Below are 20,924 nucleotides of genomic sequence, written 5' to 3'. Positions count from 1 at the left end.
TGCTTTGTTTGTCAAGAAGTAACCAGAAAGGTTACTCTCCCAACCCGGTTTGATAAAAATTTAGATCTTGGTTATATCGCACAAATAAGGGAGCATAACAATCAATCAAGCTGCCTCCATGAGGATCCACAGACATGTTCCACCACCCGCAATTAAGCCTGTCTCCTCAGCTTCTAGGCACCGCTGCATCACCTCCTCTTCAGCTGGAGAGTTTACATCTGCGTTTGTGAGCTCACAGTTTTATGCCAAGAAGGGTCTGGTCTCTCCCTCTTCCCCAGATAACATTCTCTCTGTGTTCCAATCCACATGCACTGAAATCCTAGACTCTATTGCCCCTTATCGGATTAAAGCTGTTAAACCTAAGGCGGACCCCTGGCTAAATGACACCAAGTGGGCCCTCAGGCAACACTGCAGACAAGTTGAACAAAGATGGAAAGACAATCTACATGTGACACTGGGTGTATTAAGGGACAGTCTATCACATACCAGAATGCTGTGAAGGTGGTGAAGATGCAGCATCTCTCTTCTGTCATAGCTAGCAATTGCCACGAACCTAGATTGTTATTTAATACTATTAACTCCGTCATAAATCCATGCACCTCTGCTCCAACAGATGTGTCAATTAGTACATGTGAGAAATGTCCTGGTTATTTTATTGACAAAGTAGCACCTATCTGGGAAATTACCAGTGCTAATTTTAAGGTCTTTTTATCTGCTTCTCCTACACACTCAGCTGTGTTTGAGGAATTTAAGCCTGTGTTGAGGTTGTACAACACATGAAACCTGCCAACTGTCCCTTAGACGTTGTCCCAGCCAGAATGGTGAAGGAGGTTTTTAATAGCACCATTGGGGCGAGTCTTCTTACTCTTTTTAAGTTAATTGCTAAGCCTGTACTTTGTTACTTTTACTTGAGTAAAGAAGTTAAATCAGTACTTCTACTTTTACCAGAGTATTTGTTAACACAATTATATGTACTTCTACTTGAGTACGGGCAGTGAGTACTTTTGCCATCTCTGATGGTGGTTGGTATGCAGGTCACTTGATGTAATACAAGCAAATACATAAGGCCCCCCCCAACAGTTTTGTGATACGTGGCGTGCAACTGTATGTCAATGATCAAGCTTGCTGTGACCAAGAAACCACCAGCAAAATGACTGATACATCATCAGTTCCGGAATTTTCTTGAATGCCAAATATTTGAAATCAAAGTCAGAATCCAAGTGACATGTAAGAACAGTACAATGCACGTCCAGCTTCTACATTTCCGCATGAGTCAGCTTCCTCAATTTCTGAGTAACAGGAAAATAGCCTGATAAGCATACATGTGCAGCTCAACTTCAAAAAGCCATAAAGCAAATGTTTGTGGCTTAAAGATCGAGCTCTCGCTCATAAAATGTCCAACAAGCGCAGTCTCTGTGGCGCAATAGGTCAGCGCAGTCGGCTGTTAACCGAAAAGATGGTGGTTCCAGTCCACTCAGGGAAGTTTGTAGCTAACAAAGAAGTCAAAGGAGAAAAGAGTGAAAGGAGTGCCGGATCTGTTATTGTTTTTAGGGAGCAGATTTACAGCTATACACTTTGTGGCTCACACAGTGGCTCCCCTTTGTTGCCATCAAAGATGCTATTTGGACCTCCAGAAACTTGCTGGTAAGAAAGCACAAGCAGATCCCCCCCGTGGCTGTGATCAGGATGGCTGCAGTATCTAAGTAGTATGTGTTTTATGATTGTACTTTTGTTTTTGAATGGTACATGAACATATTTTAAAGAGTGGTTTTATATCTGTGCTGCGAATTTTGGCAAACTGTTTTGATCACTTGAGGTATTTCCGTGTAGTCTTTGGTCTTGGACAGTTACCTTGCAATCTAAAACTGTATATCCTATTGTCTCTGGAACAATAGTTGGCAGTTGGAGGAGTAATGGCTCTTTACAGTGAATATGCAAAAGAAGATGTTCACAAGTTCAGCCCAGGTAAATGCTCAGCCCATATTCACACAGACCTAAACATACTCACTTAATGCTGGTTACAATATTCTAATCAACAATGCCAGAGAAAAATGAAAAAGTGTGATAATTTTTTTTAATAAAGTATTAGCATTTTTTAAGAAAGTTATGGCTTTTTACTTGCAAAGGTTTTTTTTCCATAACAATAACAAGCATACCGTTAGTTACGGCCCCTGTGTCTGTCACGATGTGGAGTATTGGTACTTGCAGGTAGTGTGGCCGAGTGGTCTAAGGCGCTGGATTAAGGCTCACTCTTCACTCTCTGGAGGCGTGGGTTCAAATCCCACCACTGCCATTTTCATATATTACATAGCTGGAAGCCAACCAATGTGGTCTCTTACAGGTCTCTTTGGTCTCAGGTCTCTTTGGCCTAAACTGGGTGAAGTAACTAGAATCATCCATCAATCACCTTGCTGGGATTGTTCCTTGTTAACCTGAGGTTCAACCTGAAACCTTCCTTTCCAGCACTTTGGAGTAGAAAATCAACAAATAATTGTGATAATTAATCGTGACCTCCATATTGATCAAAGTAATTGTCGTTATCATTTTGGCCATAATCATGCAGCTCAAAGAGATTTTATCAAACCAGGTTGGGCAAGTAACCTTTCTGTTGACTTCTTGTAAAAAAAAAGCAATTAACACAACTCAAAGAAAGCTACTGCGATGGCTGGGAATCGAACCCAGGTCAACTGCTTGGAAGGCAGCTATGCTCACCACTATACCACCATCACTGGGCAATGCAATGTTCACTTCAAATCTTGTAATACATCTGGGCATTGAGACTCAAAGTGTGCTCTATCACTGAGCTACAGCCCCTGATGAGTCAGAAATTCCCTCCAGGGGGTCCTGTGTTTTCACATTCACAAGAATGGGAAGTGCATAAGTATTTGCTAACTCCCTTCAATAGCTCAGTTGGTAGAGCGGAGGACTGTAGACGCTTAAAGCTGAAATCCTTAGGTCGCTGGTTCAAATCCGGCTTGAAGGATCTTGTTTTTCCAAAGTTTCCTTTCGGGGATCAATAAAGTATTTCTGATTCTGATGTAGAGATGGACAGACGACCCAAAAGAATAATATTTCTTGCCGGGACATAACAAGAAACAAAAAAAAGAGTTGCGGTAGACAGAGTTAAGCCCTGACAAAATAGAGAACTACAGACAAAAGTTGTGGAATAGTGCCAAGTGTGACCAGAAGAATTGAAAAAAACAACCATTTACTTTAAGGTTTGTACTATAAAGTACAAAAGTGGATGTGGCCTATATGCTGGAATAGCGCCACCTATCGAATGATGTGCCAAATTTTAAACTTGGCCATTCCTCGTTAGTATAATGGACAGTATCTCCGCCTGTCACAATACTACAAGGACTCAAGGAAGTCCCGGAGAACGCGTTGGACTACTCATGAGGGGAAAGTGGCCCTTGGCTCAGCCTGTGTTCAGCGTGGGAGAAGAACTCTTGATCCTAAAAGGGAATATTGTCAAGCGATGGAAAGAGCACAACTCCTGGACATGAACAACACGTCTCAAGGCGCAGCAGTGTGTCAAGTCTGGGCACCTTAGAATTCCTTTTATTGTCTTTGCAGATAATGTGGTTCTGTTGGCTTTATCAGGCAGTGATCTACAGCGCCCACTGGGGTGACTCATGAGGGGAAAGCGGGCCTTGGCTCAGGCTGTGTTCAGCATGGCTAAGACCCTAAATCAGGCTTTCAGTACCTATGGGATAATACAATATTGTTCACGAAGGCACAACTGAGATTTTTTATAATGTGATGTGTCATTGGTTTGCTACCAACGCTAAGGATGCCTTTCATTGTCGGCAGGATTTGGACCTTCGTGGGGAGACCCCAATGGATTTCTAGTCCAGTGCCTTAAACACTCGACCACGACAACTCAAAAAGTGGTGATAAACCAACTGCTTGGAAGGTAGCTATGCTCACTACTACACCCCCATCACTAGACAATGTGATATTCACTGCAAATCTTGCAACCCATCTGGGCATTGAGACTGATTTTTGCATTAATTAACATAAATGCAAGGAGGTCACGACATCCCACAACACTGTGCTATACAAATTTGCACAAATCCTTTTCAACTGCTGAGTAAAGCAGGACATGGGTAAAGTGCACAGAGTTGTTAGACACTAGAGATGAGCCGGATACTCGGCAGAAACGAGTATCCGGTACGGATAAAGCACTTTTGCCAAATACAAGAATAATACGAGTAATACGAGTCCATATCTGTGTTCGGATTGTTAAAAAATCTGACTGACGTGTAGCTGACTGTGTCTGCGTTCTGTGATAGGCTAGTCACAGCACCCCTCCCCTACACTATTCTGTGATAGGCTAGTCACAGCACCCCTCCCCTACACTATTCTGTGATAGGCTAGTCACAGCACCCCTCCCCTACACTATTCTGTGATAGGCTAGTCACAGTACCCCTCCCCTACACACAAAAAGATTCCTTGTGTTGTCATGGAAATACTTTTCTAATCAGCAATAAATACAACAATTTCTGTTCAACCCGTATCTATTGCATGCTTAAAATAACATACTGGTTAAAGCCCCGCCGATTTCCAGACAACCCAACCCACCTGCGGGTTAAACCCTGTCCACTTCCGGGTTAGGCCCCAGTCCGAGTACAGATACAGATACAGATAATGCTGTACTCGCTCATCCCTACCAGGTACTTTAAGATCAAAGGGTAAGATCTGTAAATGTCTCTGATAAATTGCAATTCTATTCTCCTACACAGTATTATATTTTTATGTTAACAATACATTGCAGTTCTAGTGTTATTTGTGGTCGGTTCTGCTTTTATTTTGAAATGTTTTGATGTTTATGATGTTTGACGCTACACTTCCGGTCATACTCTCTTCACAATGTGTGCTCACGCATCGTCAGAGCGGTAAAACTTGTAAGTTATTAATCATTCATCCATTTGAATTTTGTAAAGAAAAGGTTTGCATTGTGATTTACTTTATTATTCTTGTTGTTTGCACATGGTATTTCTAAGAGCTCCAACTGTGAGAATGTGTCAAGCTAGAGAGCATGCAAGTTAATGGAGGGAAACTTGTTGATTAGCGCCCTCGGAGAGCGGAATAAGGTCATAAGAAGTCATCAGTTGGGACTGTGCCTCGAGGAATGGGGGTATTAGTATGACTAGGAGGGTTGGATTCATTTAGACTAACATATTCTCCATCACCCAGCCAGGTTTCAGTAAAACAAAACAAATCAATATCATAATCTGATATTAATTCATTCATCATCTTGCTCAAGGTTAAGGATTAAAGACACAGTTACTTTAACATCAGAGGGTAAGGTCTTTAATCTTCTGAGGTATGATCCCATCCAGAACCGTGCCATAGCTGCAGTCTTAGGATTTCTGGATGGGGCCGTGGCTGCTGTTATGTGTATAGCTGTAAATCTGCTCCCTAAAAACAATAACAGGTCCGGCACTCCTTTTCCTCCTTTGTCCTTTGGCTTCTTCATCACTCTTCTTTGTACTCATTCCCACTTGGGCCTTTACAGGAAATAAAAGATGGCTTGTTCCAGGTCTAAAATCATTTTCTGGGTGGGATAAAAACAGAGCTGATGAGTAAAAGCAAAGGTAAAATCACTGCCTTGATGATTAAAACCATTGCTTCTAGTGTTAGTCCTCTAAGTCTCCAGTATCCTACTCTCTGACTAACTTTCCTTACTGTGTCTGGCCAATTTGTTTCCCACACCCTTCCCAATGAAATTTTTTGATCGGTCCTGGTCACAGTCCGGGGGAGTCCTGTCGTCTCAGTCGCTGTCCACGGCCCATGAAAATCATCTTGCTTCTATTATTTAGCTGCTGTTAAGACTCTGAGTCTAGTTAAGGATAGTTCAAAGAAGTACAAAAGACTCGGCCAAACAGCAAAGCCCCCCCAAAATAGTTTCAACTCATCAGCGTTCCCCTCCAAGGAAGTCTTTAGTAAAAGGCAAAAGTCTTGTGCATTATGAAGAGAAACCAGAGTGAGTACAGCCGTCTGATCGAGAGCAGCCGAAAACCCTAGTCGACCCAGTCCAAAGCATCGCGGTAAGCCTCACTGGGTGTCCAAACTAAATGATAAGAGGCAACTTGGTAGACTCCTACTGATGTTTATATCTGTACTCACAATGCCCTTTTTTAAACACCAGCCAATCACAAGTGTTACATGTGAATAATCAAGGTGTGAGTAATCAGGAAGCTCACATAAGAGATAGTTGCAAGATCTACCAAATGTTTAACTTTACAACCCGTGAGCTGTTGGTACCTTGGTTGCTGCGGGTTCCCAAACCTTGCCTCAAAATGTGAGTCACACATCTTCCCGCCCCTGAGTATTAAGTGTAGAGCAGAGTGGCGCTACCCAGAACGTATTTGTCCACTTTCTCATCTCCTTTTCTTACCAATCAAACCCAAAGCTCCCTTCCATTTTTTGCCAATCACGAGAGACTTCATATCCATTTCTTGCCAATCAAAAAAGCGCCTCCTCTTTGCAACGCCCATCTCCATTTCCTACCAATCCAAACGCATTTTCTGCTTCGATGGCAGCTTTGCTGCAATCGCAAGAGAAGACGACTCATCTCGGTATTTTTCCACGGAAAATAAAGTAAGTTATTACTGGCACCACATCTCATGAATTAAACTTGTCAAAAGTTCATGTAATTGATGTATTTGTTTGACCGCAATGTCATATTGTTGTGCACTTTGCTAGTTAAGAACAAGCTTATAACGTTATGCTGCTGTAAGCAGTAGTAGCTAGTGTATTAACGCTACAGTAACGTTAGGCCAAACGTCACCGTCACATGTTGTGCATTAAACCGGTTACATGTTCACGTAATGTATGTAGCTATGTGTTTATTTGCCTGCGAAGTCATGTTGCGGTGCACTTTTCTAGTTGAGAAGAGTATAATGTTAGTCAACAGGATAGGCTACGTTATGTGTATCACTTTATGTATAAGTAACATCAATATGTTAAGTAACGTCAGGATCTTAAGTTAACGTTAGCTGTAATTTAATTTTTATTTTAAAATATTATTATTATAATATATTTTATAATTTTTAGAGGGAGAGAGAGAGAGAGTGAGAGAGAACTGATAAATTGATTGAATTGACATCAGTCCCTTATAATTTATATTACTTTAAGATTAGCATTCAAACGTTTACCCCAACTTTAGTCCACTGTGGTATTTGTTGACAATAAAATATAATTGTAATATAATAATGTTAATGTTGATAATGATTATATTAAGCCTCAATTATGACTCAAGCCCCTGTACTAGCAATGTTACAACATGCTTTACTATAAGATGAAGGTAGATAGATTTAGATGATAGAAATTAGCTATTCCATGGTCATGCCTGTAATATATAATTATTTGATTAAATCTTATACTATAGTTTTGTCTTTTTGGATACAATAAAGGGACCTTATTAAGTGCCTAACTATTGACATTATTGTCCTATTGTCCTATTGAGTTTTAATCTCAGATGGCTTCTAAGGCTAAGAAGCATCGTGCCATGGGGGACGATGAATGGCTGTCCCGGCTGAGGACGTTTGCCGCTACAGGGTCTGGCCTACTGATGCTGGGAATAGACCAGCCCCTAGTCAAAAGAGATGGCATGAGCTCTATCTTAAGGTACAGCTTTTTACATGTTTTTTTAACAACTATCAACAATTAATTAATGTCATGTAACATTCTGGTGCATTTTAATTTTGGTGAATTACAGATAGAGAAGTGTCCACTCCAGCAGCGGGGGCAGATGTCTCTTTTTGGTGGAGCACAGGTCTGCACGTGTGGATTTCACACTAAGAAGGTAAAGTTCATTGGGATACTTAAATGATAGAAGTATACTAAAGATGCAATCATAATGTATGTTGTTAAAATTGACTTATATTTGTGTCTGTTGATTTCTTTGATATTTGTATTAGAAAACTAATGTGCAGACAGCCACACCTGCTGCTGCAGCTGGCCCAGCTCCGTCAACTGCTGCTGACCCTGCTGCTCCAACTGCTGCTGACCCTGGTGCTCCAACTGGTGCTGACCCTGCTGCTCCAACTGCTGCTGACCCTGCTGCTCCAACTGCTGCTGACCCTGCTGCTCCAACTGCTGCTGACCCTGCTGCTCCAACTGCTGCTGGACCCTCTGCTGGTCCAGTGCAACCCAAATTATCCCTTGAAATGGTACCCAGCACTACTATTTAATAAAACATATAAACAGAATCAATGCAAACAGTAGCTTTAATTCCATGTATATTGCTTTGACCTGTACAACTCTATGATCATTTACTGTAACTTGGGACATTTCATCCTTCCCCAGTTATTCAAACCACGGTTCGGTGGCTCACACACTGCAACACTGAAGCCCAACCTCAGTATGGCCAGGAAACCTTCTCAGGTATGATGCCACATGTTGGTTAATTATAATGAATTCTGTTAATAATGCCTTTTATTAGTTTGCACTCCCTTCTTCTTAAATAAACTGAATTAAAATGACCTTGTGTTAAACTTGAAACTTTAAAATTGTATCTCTTTGGGAGAATAGTTTGGGTGCTACTCTGCGTGCAATTTCTCTTTTCTTCCAGGTCGTTTCCAGCACTGCCACCACGTCATCTGGCAGTTTGATTGACACCTCTGCAATAAAACCACAATCCCTCTTGCTGCACCTCAATCAAACCTTGCTGCTGTCTCTGTGTCTACCCCAGCTACCCAGCCTGCTGCTGTCTCTGTGTCCACCCCAGCTACCCAGCCTGCTGCTGTCTCTGTGTCCACCCCAGCTACCCAGCCTGCTGCTGTCTCTGTGTCCACCCCAGCTACCCAGCCTGCTGCTGTCTCTGTGTCCACCCCAGCTACCCAGCCTGCAGCCGTCTTCATGCCTGAAGAACAACTAGTAAGAGGGATTAAAGAATAGCTAAGTAAAAGAATACCTAAATGGGTAATTATTCCACAGTATTGTGTGCGTAATATTAGTGATAACTTTTAATCGTTGGTCTGATGTTGTTTTTCAGGCTGTGTATGAACACAACATGCCGGGAATGGATCTTGTGGACAGTCTAGCAGAGTATCTGGTGGGTCTGAAGAACCATACTGGTTTGACCTTGAGCAACCAACAGGCCAGCACCATCATTGACCTCTGGCAGAGCCTGCTGCCGTATGACCAGCAACGGGTGGTGTTTGCTGCCAGACACCAAGACAGGCTCATAGTAGGAAAGTTCAGGTCTCCAAAACTACGGGCAGAGTTTACTCCTGGTGTGGAGAGCCTGAAGCGGTGTGTGCTGGGATCCATTGCCTCCCCTGCCCAGTGGCCAGACTGCTGCCGCTTGTGGAAGCCATTTGTATCAGACTCTGTGATTTACACAAGAATCCAAAAAGAAAAGTAAAGGGTAAAGAACAGGACTATACTACAAGATGGACTTGTGTCCTGCAGGATTACCGCAAAATCCGGTATCTTATTCTGGATAATAATAAGAGGAAGGTGGAGTACAACACTTGCAGGAAGTGTGGACAATTCAGGACCGCAGAAACTGGGCACAGCCAATATCAAGGCACTATCTACTGCCCAAATACAGAAACACTGTCAAAAGAGTTGTGGTTAGATCGGATTAAAAAATCAAATATGTAAATGAATAATGTAAATACAAAATGTAAATAGTTAGATTTTACTATGCATACAATACTATGATGTATTGTGATTTATATGTTATGTGTGTTTTACTCTTTGTACAGAATTAGTTTGTTGATTCTCTTATTTTCCTCCCTGGCGTAAAAACCTTTGTATAGTCAGTCATTTCTTGTGCTAAACAATATTATTCGTTACCTGAAGACATATTGTTTTGTTAAGATCAATAATGTAATAAAGTTGGCATGTATTATATTAATTGGCTTCATTTCAAGATTATTCCAAATGATAGTGTACACACTGCTGAGCATATGACTTGCCTTTATACACCCTACTTCCCTGCAATGATTACTGGAAGACATACTAGCTTTTAGAGAAAAGAGAACTACAAATGCTTGGTTTTACCTGTAATACATTGTTTAAAGAAAAAGAAAATTATTTATTACTAAACAATACTTAATATAAAGACTAACTTTTAATATTGACCAAATATAGCACGATTACTAAATGTATGCAGTACTAAAAACAGATATATTGTTCAAAAGTCAATCTAAACGTTATAAATTATTTGTTTAAATTTTTTCCCAACCTTCCTAATATCTTATTCCTCCAAAACTTTGTTTAGTAGAACATTAAAGTTGTGGACAGTGTAATTGGATCTTCTGGCACTAGGTGGGGATTGAACCTGTGACCTTTGAATCTACGTTAAACTTCCCTTATTTCCCAGAAACATTCAAATTTCAGCAATTAAATTAAAATCTGACTTAATAGAAACTATAAAACTCTTACACTATGTGTGTAATTTAGCATCTTTCTCATCTTTTCTCTCATTTCTTCTTTTTTCCTCCTTTTTCCTCTTCCTTTTCCTCTTTTTCCTTCTTCCCTCCCTCTTCCCCTTTTTCCTCTTCTTCCCCCCCCCTTACAGACTATTGTTCCCCAGCTTTGGCGCAGCGGAAGGGTGCTGGGCCCATAACCCAAAGGTCGATGGATCGAAACCATCCTCTGCTAATTGCTATGCTTTGTCTCCATATAAAGTCCACTCCCAGGCTGTTGAAAATTAACAATGCATCTGTTTGTGAAATGATTCCTCCTGCTGAAGGGTACAGTCTTCATGTTATTTTTATTTCATCCATTAAAATGGAAATTAGAGTGCTCATACCCGCTGTAACACCCATTAAAACTGGTGCATTAATATTGTATAGATAAAGTACAATAAAAACTGTAAAATGTGTATGTTTGAAGTGGTTGTTGTGCTGTCTACAATAGCCTGAGGTATAAAAGGGAGAGCATACTGCTTAGTTTGCGTCACAGGAGGTCTTAGTCTAACACTACGCTCCAGAACCCTTCAAGTCAGATTACCACAGGAGGCCTTGGTCTACCACTATGTTCCATAACCCCATCAGTCAGATTAACACAAGAGGTCTTAGGCTGAATCTCATTTCTCTATCTTACCCCTACCCCTTTCCCTACGTCTTGAGCGTTCACGTGAGTGCTGTCCCAATAATGTTTTTGATCGAGGGCTAAGGGGTGTATGGCCCTAGGAACCATAGACAATGAATGAAGAAAATCAAGGGAGAACGCCATCTTACTTGAAACCGAGGGGTAGCGATATACAATGTGCAACAGGCAACAATGGCTGCCGCATCGACCAGAGAGACGCATTTCTGGTATTTTCGGCTTAAATAATTGATTTAAAAATTACGACAGTCTTGTTTTGTGGTCTATACAGTCCTTTCCATACATGCTTGCAACCATGTTCCTAACTGAAACTTTTTAAAAATCGCTAGCTTGCTATGCTAACGCCAATCGCTAACCACTAACGTTAACGTTGACTTTTGAACAAAATCTATTGGATATTTTAAACTTTTTTAGCAAATAAAAAGAAAAAGTGGTGCGTGCTAAATTATTCGGCCCCCTTGCGTTAATACTTTGTAGAGCCACCTTTTGCTGCGATTACAGCTACAAGTCGCTTGGGGTATGTCTCTATCAGTTTTGCACATCGAGAGACTGAAATTCTTGCCCATTCTTCCATGAAAAACAGCTCAAGCTCAGTGAGGTTGGATGGAGAGCGTTTGTGAACAGCAGTTTTCATTTCTTTCCACAGATTCTGGATTGGATTCAGGTCTGGACTTTGACTTGGGCATTCTAACACCTGGATACGTTTATTTGTGAACCATTCCTTTGTAGATTTTGCTGTGTGTTTGGGATCATTGTCTTGTTGGAAGATAAATCTCCGTCCCAGTTTCAGGTCTTTTGCAGACTCCAACAGGTTTTCATCCAGAATGGTCCTGTATTTGGCTGCATCCATCTTCCCCTCAGTTTTAACCATCTTCCCTGTCCCTGCTGAAGAAAAGCAGGCCCAAACCATGATGCTGCCACCACCATGTTTGACAGTGGGGATGGTGTGTTGAGGGTGAAGAGCTGTGTTGCTTTTACGCCAAACATATCGTTTTGCATTGTGGCCAAAAAGTTCGATTTTGGTTTCATCTGACCAGAGCACCTTCTTCCACATGTTTGGTCTGTCTCCCAGGTGGCTTGTGGCAAACTTTAGACAAGACTTTTTATGGATATCTTTGAGAAATGGCTTTCTTCTTGCCACTCTTCCATGAAGGCCAGATTTGTGCAGTGTGCGACTGATTGTTGTCCTATGGACAGACTCTCCCACCTCAGCTGTAGTTCTCTGCAGTTCATCCAGAGTGATCATGGGCCTCTTGGCTGCATCTCTGATCAGTCTTCTCCTTGTCTGAGCTGAAAGTTTACAGGGACGGCCAGGTCTTGGTAGATTTGGGGTGGTCTGATACTCCTTCCATTTCAAAATGATCGCTTGCACAGTGCTCCTTGGGATGTTTAAAGCTTGGGAAATCTTTTTGTATCCAAATCCGGCTTTAAACTTCTCCACAACAGTATTACGGACCTGCCTGGTGTGTTCCTTGGTCTTCATGATGCTCTCTGCGGTTTCAACAGAACCCTGAGACTATCACAGAGCAGGTGCATTTATACAGAGACTTGATCACACACAGGTGGATTCTATATATCACCATCAGTCATTTAGGACAACATTGGATCATTCAGAGATCCTCGCTGAACTTCTGGAGGGAGTTTGCTGCACTGAAAGTAAAGGGGCCGAATAATTTTGCACGCACCAGAAAAATGTTTAAAATATCCAATAGATTTCGTTCCACTTCACAATTGTGTCCCACTTGTTGGTGATTCTTCACAAAAAATAAAAAATGTATATCTTTATGTTTGAAGCCTGAAATGTGTCAAAAGTTTAAAAGGCACTGTATACAACCTTTGCACACAGTCTTTTGTCTCCCCTTTTCATGGGGTCATGACAAAGCATATAGGGTCAATCTTAGCCTTTGTGAGAGAACATAGGTCTCCACATACATTGTTTTTATTAAGATTGACGACCAAATTGTTAGTTTTTCTGAAATTTTGCGAACCATTGCAGCTCCTTTCATAGCCTTGTTGGCACAGTAGGCAGTACGTCAGTCTCATAATCTGAAGGTTGTGAGTTCAACCCTCACTTAGGGCAGTTTTTTTTCAAAGCAAAAAAAACACAACTGATGCTAAAAATACAGTGACAGGTGGTTGAACACTGGCACAAGCACATGAATGGAATTTGTCATTCTTTGGTTATTTCTGAGATTGATACAATAAAAGGAATTATTTAAGAGTGGTAGCAAACCAATGAAAAGGGTTATAGAATGTCCTTAGACATACTATCCAAGCAGGGAGATGAGTACAGAGATGTGGGTGCTAGCAAGATGGATGTAGGTTGCCCATTGTTCATTTAGACGTACCAGCAACATTGTTATGATACAAACCTGCTTGAAAAACAGCCACAATTCTTTTTAAAGACTTGTGCATGGAACACATGATATGATAGTGTCTGAATTGGTCAATGCCCATACAGACATGTCAAACGGACAACTCATCTAGCAATGTGCAACTCTACGCCTGAACAGGGACTTGAACCCTGGACCCTCAGATTAAAAGTCTGATGCTCTACCGACTGAGCTACCCAGGCTTCTAAAACTACTGGCTGTGGAAAAAATAATCTCCTGAACTACAGATTGAAGTTTAAGTAAATGAAGACCATTAAGCTGTTGCCATGATCACGGTCTTCTGGACAGCAGGAGGGTAGACCATAATTTGCACAATGCCTGAGAACACCAAATGTTATTGCACAAACTGGTTGAAAATTGGCTAAATTGACCAAAACGGTTAAAAAGCTCAAAGTCCCAACTCATCATGGCGACTAGCAGACTGTGAACATCCTGCAAACCTGCATGACAGATGACGATAGCGAGCACTTCATACATATCCCACAATCAAGCTGTTGACTTATCAGGGACTTGAACTGTGGTATTCTTTTTCGCTGAAAACGTTGATAACCTATTGCGATTTGTGGACAAATAAACTTTATTGCTGGTGAGTACAATAAAACAACTCTCCCTCTTGATCAGCTTCCTCTTGACGGGAAAAATCCACCAGATGACTTGCCATCCAAGCAGGGAGATCAGCACAGAGATTTGGGTGCTATCAAGATGGATGTAGGTTGCCCATTGTTCATTTAGAGATAGCACCCGCATTGTTATGATGCAAACCTGCATGAAAAACAGCCACAATTCTTTTTAAAGACTTGTGCATGTTACTTACATGATACAACAGTGTCTGAAAGTGTTCAGAATTGCCAAAGTGTACAACTCATCCAGCTCATCCAGAACTCGGACAATTTTGCTCAATTTGGCCTTAATTGTTTCTGGACATCTGTTCTTTTTAAACAGTTAAAAAGCAGGCCGGTTAGCTCAGATTGTTTGAGTGTGGTGCTAAAAATGCTAAGCACCGGCAGACACTTTAGGGGTACTAAAATCGCCAAACCCTACGCCCAAGAGCATCTGTATCCACCTTTTGTTTGCACAAATCGGCCATTAACGCAAAAAACAAGTCTCAATCTCTATAGCTCTGCTTTCCATGTCTTTTGTAGCAAGGCCAAAAACATACAGTTGTAAGGTTGTCTGCTCAGTAAGTGCAATATGAGTCACAGGTAACTAATGTTTCTAGCATTCAATCTATTTCCTTCAACAAAAGCTAACTGGCCACCTAATTAGTCTGCCTTTTTTTAAAATGTTACCTCGCTCCTGAATTTCAGATAAACCATGGCAATTCAGATTTGGAAATATTACCTTTTCTTGGAACCACGTAACCTAATGGACAAGGCGTCTGACTTTGGATCAGAAGATTGAGGGTTCAAGTCCCTTCGTGGTTAGAAATTCCTGTCTACCTCCAGTAACAGAATGGGAGCATGTAGCATCTTGTTTTGGACTCCGTAGCTATGCTTTCCGTGTCTTTTTTGCAAGGCCGAAAACATATGCAGTCCCTACAAACCATACACAACCAGGTAACCCATCCAGAACTGGCCCAATTTTGCTTGATTTCGCCTGGTTTGTTTTTGGAAATTTTTCTTTTTCAAACACTTAAAAAGCAGGCCGGTTAGCTCAGATGGTTTGAGTGTGGTGCTAATAATGCTAAGCACCGGCAGACACTTTAGGGGTAATAAAATCACCAAACCCTACACCCAAGATCATCTGATTCCACCTTTTGTTTGCACAAACAGGCCATTTACGCAAGTGAAGAAGTTCTTGTATCTCAAAGGCATATGAGGTTGCATACAGATGGAGAGAAGGAGGAAGAGAGAGGTACCTAGTGCATCATGGGAAGTCCCCTGGCAGTCTAGGCCTATAGCAGCACAACTAAGGGATGGTTCAGGACTCACCCAAGCCAGCCCTACCTATAGGATTTATCAAAGAGGAAAGTCTTAAGCCTACTCTTACATGTGGAGATGGTGTCTGCCTCCTGAACCCAAACTGGAACCTGGTTCCACATGAGAGGAACGCTCTGGCTCCCATTCTACTTTTTGAAAACCTGTTCTTGACTTGCCTTTTCCCACATCCTCTGAATGCTTAGCTAACTAAATGACTTACGTTGGCCAATAATTGTTGCTTTTTCATCTTCGTTGTGATTGTTGTGTGCCTTCAATATCATATCATATCAATATTATGTGGATATTATGAAAGAAACTATCTAGCAAACACTTGCAACACTTTTAAAGGTTCCATGGTGTAATGGTTAGCACTTTGGACTCTGAATCCAGCGATCTGAGTGCAAATCTCGGTGGAATGCGTTTTAAGCCACAGTATAGGTGAAAAAAATCAACCTTTCAACTTTCCACATTTAGTTTAAAGTGAGCTTACAGGTTTAATGTCCTTGGCCATTTAGACTGTAAACAGTATGTTGGTGGGGGCATGTTGAGGAGTCACCTGGTTGTTAATGTAACTTGAAGGAGTTCCAAATTTGACAGTATTGACTGGAAGTGATAGGCTTTGAGTTACATGGGGGATACACACTTTGCATTCAGTCTCACAATCACCATAAAAATTAGGTATCACTGAAATTTGAACTTGTGTTGCTGCAGTCAGAGTATACAGTGCTCATCCTGAATGGACCAGTCTAGTTCATCAGAACTGCTTGTTGAATGGTCTATTAGCTTTGGAACCCCCCTTTCCCCACAGCTTTCAATTGTCTTTTTCACCTGTGCTGTGGCTTAAAAAGAGGTTTAACAAAGAATTGAAGTTAGATCGCTGGATTCAGAGCCCAGAGTGCTATACATTACACCATGGAACCTTTAAAAGTGTTGCTAGTGTTTGCTTGGCAGTTTCCTTCATAATATCCACATGTGTGATATTGAAGGCACACAAAATTCACAACAGATCAGAGGGCATTCAGGGGATATAGCTCTGTGGTAGAGCGCATGCTTCGCATGTATGAGGCCCCGGGTTCAAACCGCGGCATCTCCAACAGGTGTTGTTTTCCTGACTGTAGAAGAGCTCTTATCCTGGAAATTAAATAATGCAGCAGGAATTAAAAGACAATAAAACAGGTGTTTAACTTAACAAGTCTCTACCAATTCTGCACTTTACCCATGTCCTGCTTTACTCAACAATTGAGAAGGATTTGAGCATTTTTGTATAGCACAGTGTTTTAGGTTGTAGTGATCTCCTTGTGTTTATGGTAATTAATGCAAAAATCAGTCTCAATGACCAGATGTGTTGCAAGATTTGCAGTCAACATTGAACTGTCCAGTGATGGTGGTATAGTGGTGAGCATAGCTACCTTCCAAGCAAATGACCGGTGTTGGATTCCCAGCCATTGCAGTAGCTTTCTTTGAGTGATGTTACTTTTTAACTTTGAATTATACAATACCAGTGCAAGCATTTTGCCATGGTTTGATTTGACCACCAGGTTTTGAAGCAATATACAACATTAACATTACATATTCCACCCAGGTTTCTTCTCTTATTCAGTGATCTCACAAAAAAGTCAAAAACATCTGAAAATCTTCAGGGGCTGTAGCTCAGTGATAGAGCCCATTTTGAGTCTCAATGCCCAGATGTGTTACAAGATTTTCAGTGAACGCTGCGTTGTCAAGCGATGGTGGTATGGTGGAGAGCATAGCTACCTTCCAAGCAGCAGACCTGGGTTTTATTCCCAGCCATCGCAGTAGTTTTTATTGTGTGGTTACTTGCTTTATTTGTCAAGATTAGCCCAAAAGGTTACTCGCCCAACCAGATTTGATGAAATATTAGATATTTGTTATGGCACAAATAAAGGAGCATATCAATGTTACAAGCTGCCTCCACGAGGATCCACAGACACAGGCAGTGCACTACGATTTGTGCTTTGCTCGTGTCTGGTAACTACTACTAACCAATTTATCAACAGAGCAGAAAATTTCTTTGCGGTGAGTCATCCCAAAATGATTAATAAAGATAGGTCTAAGTTTATTTCGGAAAAAAAGTTAAAAAAAAGTAAAAATCTTCAGTGGATGTAGCTCAGTGGTAGAGCTCATGCTTTACATGTATGAGGACCTGTCATCTCCAGCAGGTATTATGGTAGAGTCTTTAAAAGAGCTGCAGAAGATATTACCTCCTGTGGTAATCTGACTGGTAGGGTTATAGAACTTAGTGGTAGACTAAGACCTCCTGTCACACAAACTAAGCGGTATGCTCTCTCTTTTACACCTCAGACTATCAGACAGCACAACAAACACTTTAAATGTACATGTTTTACAGTTTCTATTTTACTGTATTTATGTACTTGTACTGTTGTGTAGCATATTTATTGTATTATGCAATGAGCATTGCAGAGATTTCACTTCAGACACAGATGCATTGTTAAACATCAACAAATAGGAAACAGATTTACTTTGAAACAAAGCACAGTAATTAGCAGAGGATGGTTTCGATCCATCGACCTCTGGGTTATGGGCCCAGCACGCTTCCGCTGCGCCACTCTGCTCTGCTTTTCAGACCTTCAGGTTCGGGAACCTGTGGCAACAAAGGTTCCAACAGCTTATGGGTTGTAAAGTTAAACATTTGGTAGACCTTGCAACTATCTTTTATGTGAGCTTCCTGATTACTCACACAGTGATTATTAGGGGTGATCCGAGTATCCGGCTGAAACGAGTATCCGGTACGGATAAAGCACTTTTGCCGAGAACAAGTATTATCCGAGTAATATGAGTCAATATCCGTGCTCGGATTGAATACAACTCCTCAACTGGCCGCGCTGCGTTCTGTGATAGTCACAGCGCAATTTTTGATCAACTCATATCAATTGCATGCTTAAATAACATACTGGTTAAAGACCCGCACATTTCAAGAGAACCTGACCCACTTCCGGGTTAAATCTGACCACTTCCGGTTTAGGCCCCGCCCAGTCCGAGTACAGATCCGGATACAGATAATTCATGTGGTAAACAGATACAGATACAGATACAGATAATGCTGTACTCGCTCATCCCTAGTGATTATTCACATTTGACACTTGAGATTGGTTGGTGTTTTAAAAGAAGGGCATTGTGAGTACAGATATAAACATCAGTAAGGAGTCTACCAAGTTGCCTCTTATCATTTTAGTTTGGACACCCAGTGAGGCTTACCGCGATGGTTTGGACTGGGACCACTAGGGTTTTCTGCTGCTCTCGAACAGACGGCTGTACTCACTCTGGTTTCTGTTCACAATGCACGAGACTGTTGCCTTTTACTAAAGACTTCCTTGGAGGGGAACGCCGATGAGTTGAAACTATTTTTTGGTGGGATTTGCTTTTTGGCCGAGCCAAAAAGCAATTGTATTGACTCCGTTCGATAGCTCAGTTGGTAGAGTGTAGGACTGTAGAGGCATAAAGTTGAAATCCTTCGGTTGCTGGTTCAAATCCGGCTCGAAGGAGCACTCTTTTCCAGAGTTTCCCTGCGGGGATCTATAAAGACTTTCTGATTCTGATGTAGAGATGGACAGACAACCCAAAACCATAATACTTCTTGCCGAGACATAACAAGGAACAAAAAGAAGAAGTGTGGGAGGTAGAGTTAAAGGATTTTTTTTCAGGACACCCACATTTTGTCGCTCAAAATGGCAGGCATTCTATGCATCCAGGGCCAAATGTTTTACCATTTCATCCACTACGGGCCCCTAAGGAAACGTGTGACTGTGAACTCTTGTTACCCATAGCAACGACAAGTAACAACGAGTGGAAGTACTTCTCTCTTTTCGTCTAATCGCCATTATACGGCCCAGTTTAATCTCGGTAAATTTTGCGGAAATTCTGCAAACAGCTACGATGACTGTTTATCTGTGTGGATTTTAAAATCTATCTGTCAACCCCGTCTTGCCCGTATTGGATGGAATGATGTCAATTTGCGCTTTTTATCTGTTATACATAACAGCCTGGATGCAACAAAGAACCCTTTTCTCCTGTTTTGTACACAACCCAAAGTTTTACAAAACAAAAGATAACTTTCACCGAATCCCTCAGTTAAATCACAGTCAGTAACTTTATATGTGTGGACAATGAAGAGGCTCACAAAACACTGTACTTGCAATTGCGTTTCTCGTGCACATTCATGTCCTCTTGAATACAAAGAACTGCTATGTTCTTTATTCCCAATATCATGTCTTAGATGTTAGTTCCAAATGAAAACAATTTTTGTCAGAAGTGGGATTTGAACCCAAAATGAAGACCATTGTTCAGAAAGCTTAATGAAGCTTCATTTGACCATAACTATTAACCACCTGAACCTGGTAAAAGGTATGAGGTACTCCTGCATTTTGTATCAAATGTTTCCTGTTGTCAAATGAGATCGGAAAGCTGAATCGGGCCGTGGAGCCATGAAAGCATCCCATGACAATCTACTAGACTTATGTGGCTTTTAAGTGGCTCGTTGGTCTAGGGGTATGATTCTCGCTTCGGGTGTGAGAGGTCCCGGGTTCAACTCCCGGACGAGCCCTGATGGCAGGAGCTGTTAAAACCCTAATCTGTAATTTAAAATCCAGTTTATCCAGTTAATTTAACACAGAATAGGAGCAGGCAATGTGTTGGCAATTTTTCATATCCTGCTTCGACTGCACGCAATAGAAAAAACTGGGTAAAAATGTGAGGAACAAACAAGCAGGACAGAACTCTCCTTGTTCGTTGGTCTAGGTTTATGATTCTCCCTTAGGGTGGTGCGATAGTTCCTGGATGAGACTACTTTGCATAGAGGTGGAGTTATGGATTGAATAATCTGGTTTATTTATTGAGTGTGATGGATGAGAAAGTGTCACCTATTTGGCAAATTCATCACAATATTACTATTACTTTTTACTGGCAAAATCAAGTCTGTGTTTTGGTAATAATATTCTGTATCAAATGTTTCCTGTTGGCAAATGATATCGGGAAACTGACTCAAGCTGCATTTCCTTTTTACGAATATGAATGTTAACCTGCAGTTCTGGAATGTTAAGTTGCAGTTCTGGAACAATAGGTTGAAGTTGTAGAATTTCAAGAGTTGCGGTCCTAAACTGTTAATTACAGTTCTAAAATGGTACATTGTAGTTCTAGAATGTTAAGCTGCAGTTCTAGAACAATAGGTTGAAGTTTTAGAATTTGAACATGCATTGTCACCAGACTTTAGTTTGATCTGAGGAACAGGAGTTCAGCACAGGCCATGATTGTAGAATGCAGGCACATTTTAGTCTGGTAAACTACAGGGATTTTTACACTGGGATGGAACTGCTATTCTTGCGATTTACAGACCCAATACAGCCACATTATACAGTGCAGAACTCAGGCATTCCTACTCTCTAAAACACCACAGCCCAACGTGGGGCTCGAACCCACGACCCTGAGATTAAGAGTCTCATACTCTACCAACTGAGCTAGCCAGGCACTTCTTAACCCTTTTGTTGTCCTTCGGGTCCTGGGG

General features: G+C 41.3%; 9 non-coding genes across 9 annotated transcripts; 4 read left to right on the top strand and 5 right to left on the bottom strand.

Annotated features, from left to right (window-relative positions):
- Window positions 1-2,657: 2,657 nt before the first annotated feature.
- trnag-ucc (transfer RNA glycine (anticodon UCC)) lies at window positions 2,658-2,729 on the bottom strand. The gene has a single exon. It is a non-coding gene; the product is annotated as a tRNA-Gly (tRNA).
- A 166-nt stretch (window positions 2,730-2,895) lies between these two features.
- Window positions 2,896-2,983, top strand: trnay-gua (transfer RNA tyrosine (anticodon GUA)). Its single transcript is given in 2 exon segments — window positions 2,896-2,932; window positions 2,948-2,983. It is a non-coding gene; the product is annotated as a tRNA-Tyr (tRNA).
- Window positions 2,984-5,877: 2,894 nt separating this feature from the next.
- Window positions 5,878-5,993, bottom strand: LOC116675338 (U5 spliceosomal RNA). Its single transcript, XR_004328387.1, has one exon. It is a non-coding gene; the product is annotated as a U5 spliceosomal RNA (small nuclear RNA).
- A 7,582-nt stretch (window positions 5,994-13,575) lies between these two features.
- trnak-uuu (transfer RNA lysine (anticodon UUU)) lies at window positions 13,576-13,648 on the bottom strand. The gene has a single exon. It is a non-coding gene; the product is annotated as a tRNA-Lys (tRNA).
- A 1,169-nt stretch (window positions 13,649-14,817) lies between these two features.
- trnaq-uug (transfer RNA glutamine (anticodon UUG)) lies at window positions 14,818-14,890 on the top strand. Its single transcript has one exon. It is a non-coding gene; the product is annotated as a tRNA-Gln (tRNA).
- A 3,017-nt stretch (window positions 14,891-17,907) lies between these two features.
- On the bottom strand, window positions 17,908-17,979 carry trnam-cau (transfer RNA methionine (anticodon CAU)). The gene has a single exon. It is a non-coding gene; the product is annotated as a tRNA-Met (tRNA).
- A 703-nt stretch (window positions 17,980-18,682) lies between these two features.
- LOC116675339 (U5 spliceosomal RNA) lies at window positions 18,683-18,798 on the top strand. Its single transcript, XR_004328388.1, has one exon. It is a non-coding gene; the product is annotated as a U5 spliceosomal RNA (small nuclear RNA).
- Window positions 18,799-19,895: 1,097 nt separating this feature from the next.
- On the top strand, window positions 19,896-19,967 carry trnap-cgg (transfer RNA proline (anticodon CGG)). Its single transcript has one exon. It is a non-coding gene; the product is annotated as a tRNA-Pro (tRNA).
- An 847-nt stretch (window positions 19,968-20,814) lies between these two features.
- trnak-cuu (transfer RNA lysine (anticodon CUU)) lies at window positions 20,815-20,887 on the bottom strand. Its single transcript has one exon. It is a non-coding gene; the product is annotated as a tRNA-Lys (tRNA).
- Between the last annotated feature and the right edge of the window lie 37 nt (window positions 20,888-20,924).

This window comes from Etheostoma spectabile, unplaced genomic scaffold (assembly GCF_008692095.1).
Source record: "Etheostoma spectabile isolate EspeVRDwgs_2016 unplaced genomic scaffold, UIUC_Espe_1.0 scaffold00001814, whole genome shotgun sequence".
Classification (NCBI taxonomy): Eukaryota; Metazoa; Chordata; class Actinopteri; order Perciformes; family Percidae; genus Etheostoma; species Etheostoma spectabile.
The sequence above is the reverse complement of the archived record's forward strand: the minus strand, read 5'-3'. Positions and strand labels throughout refer to the sequence as shown.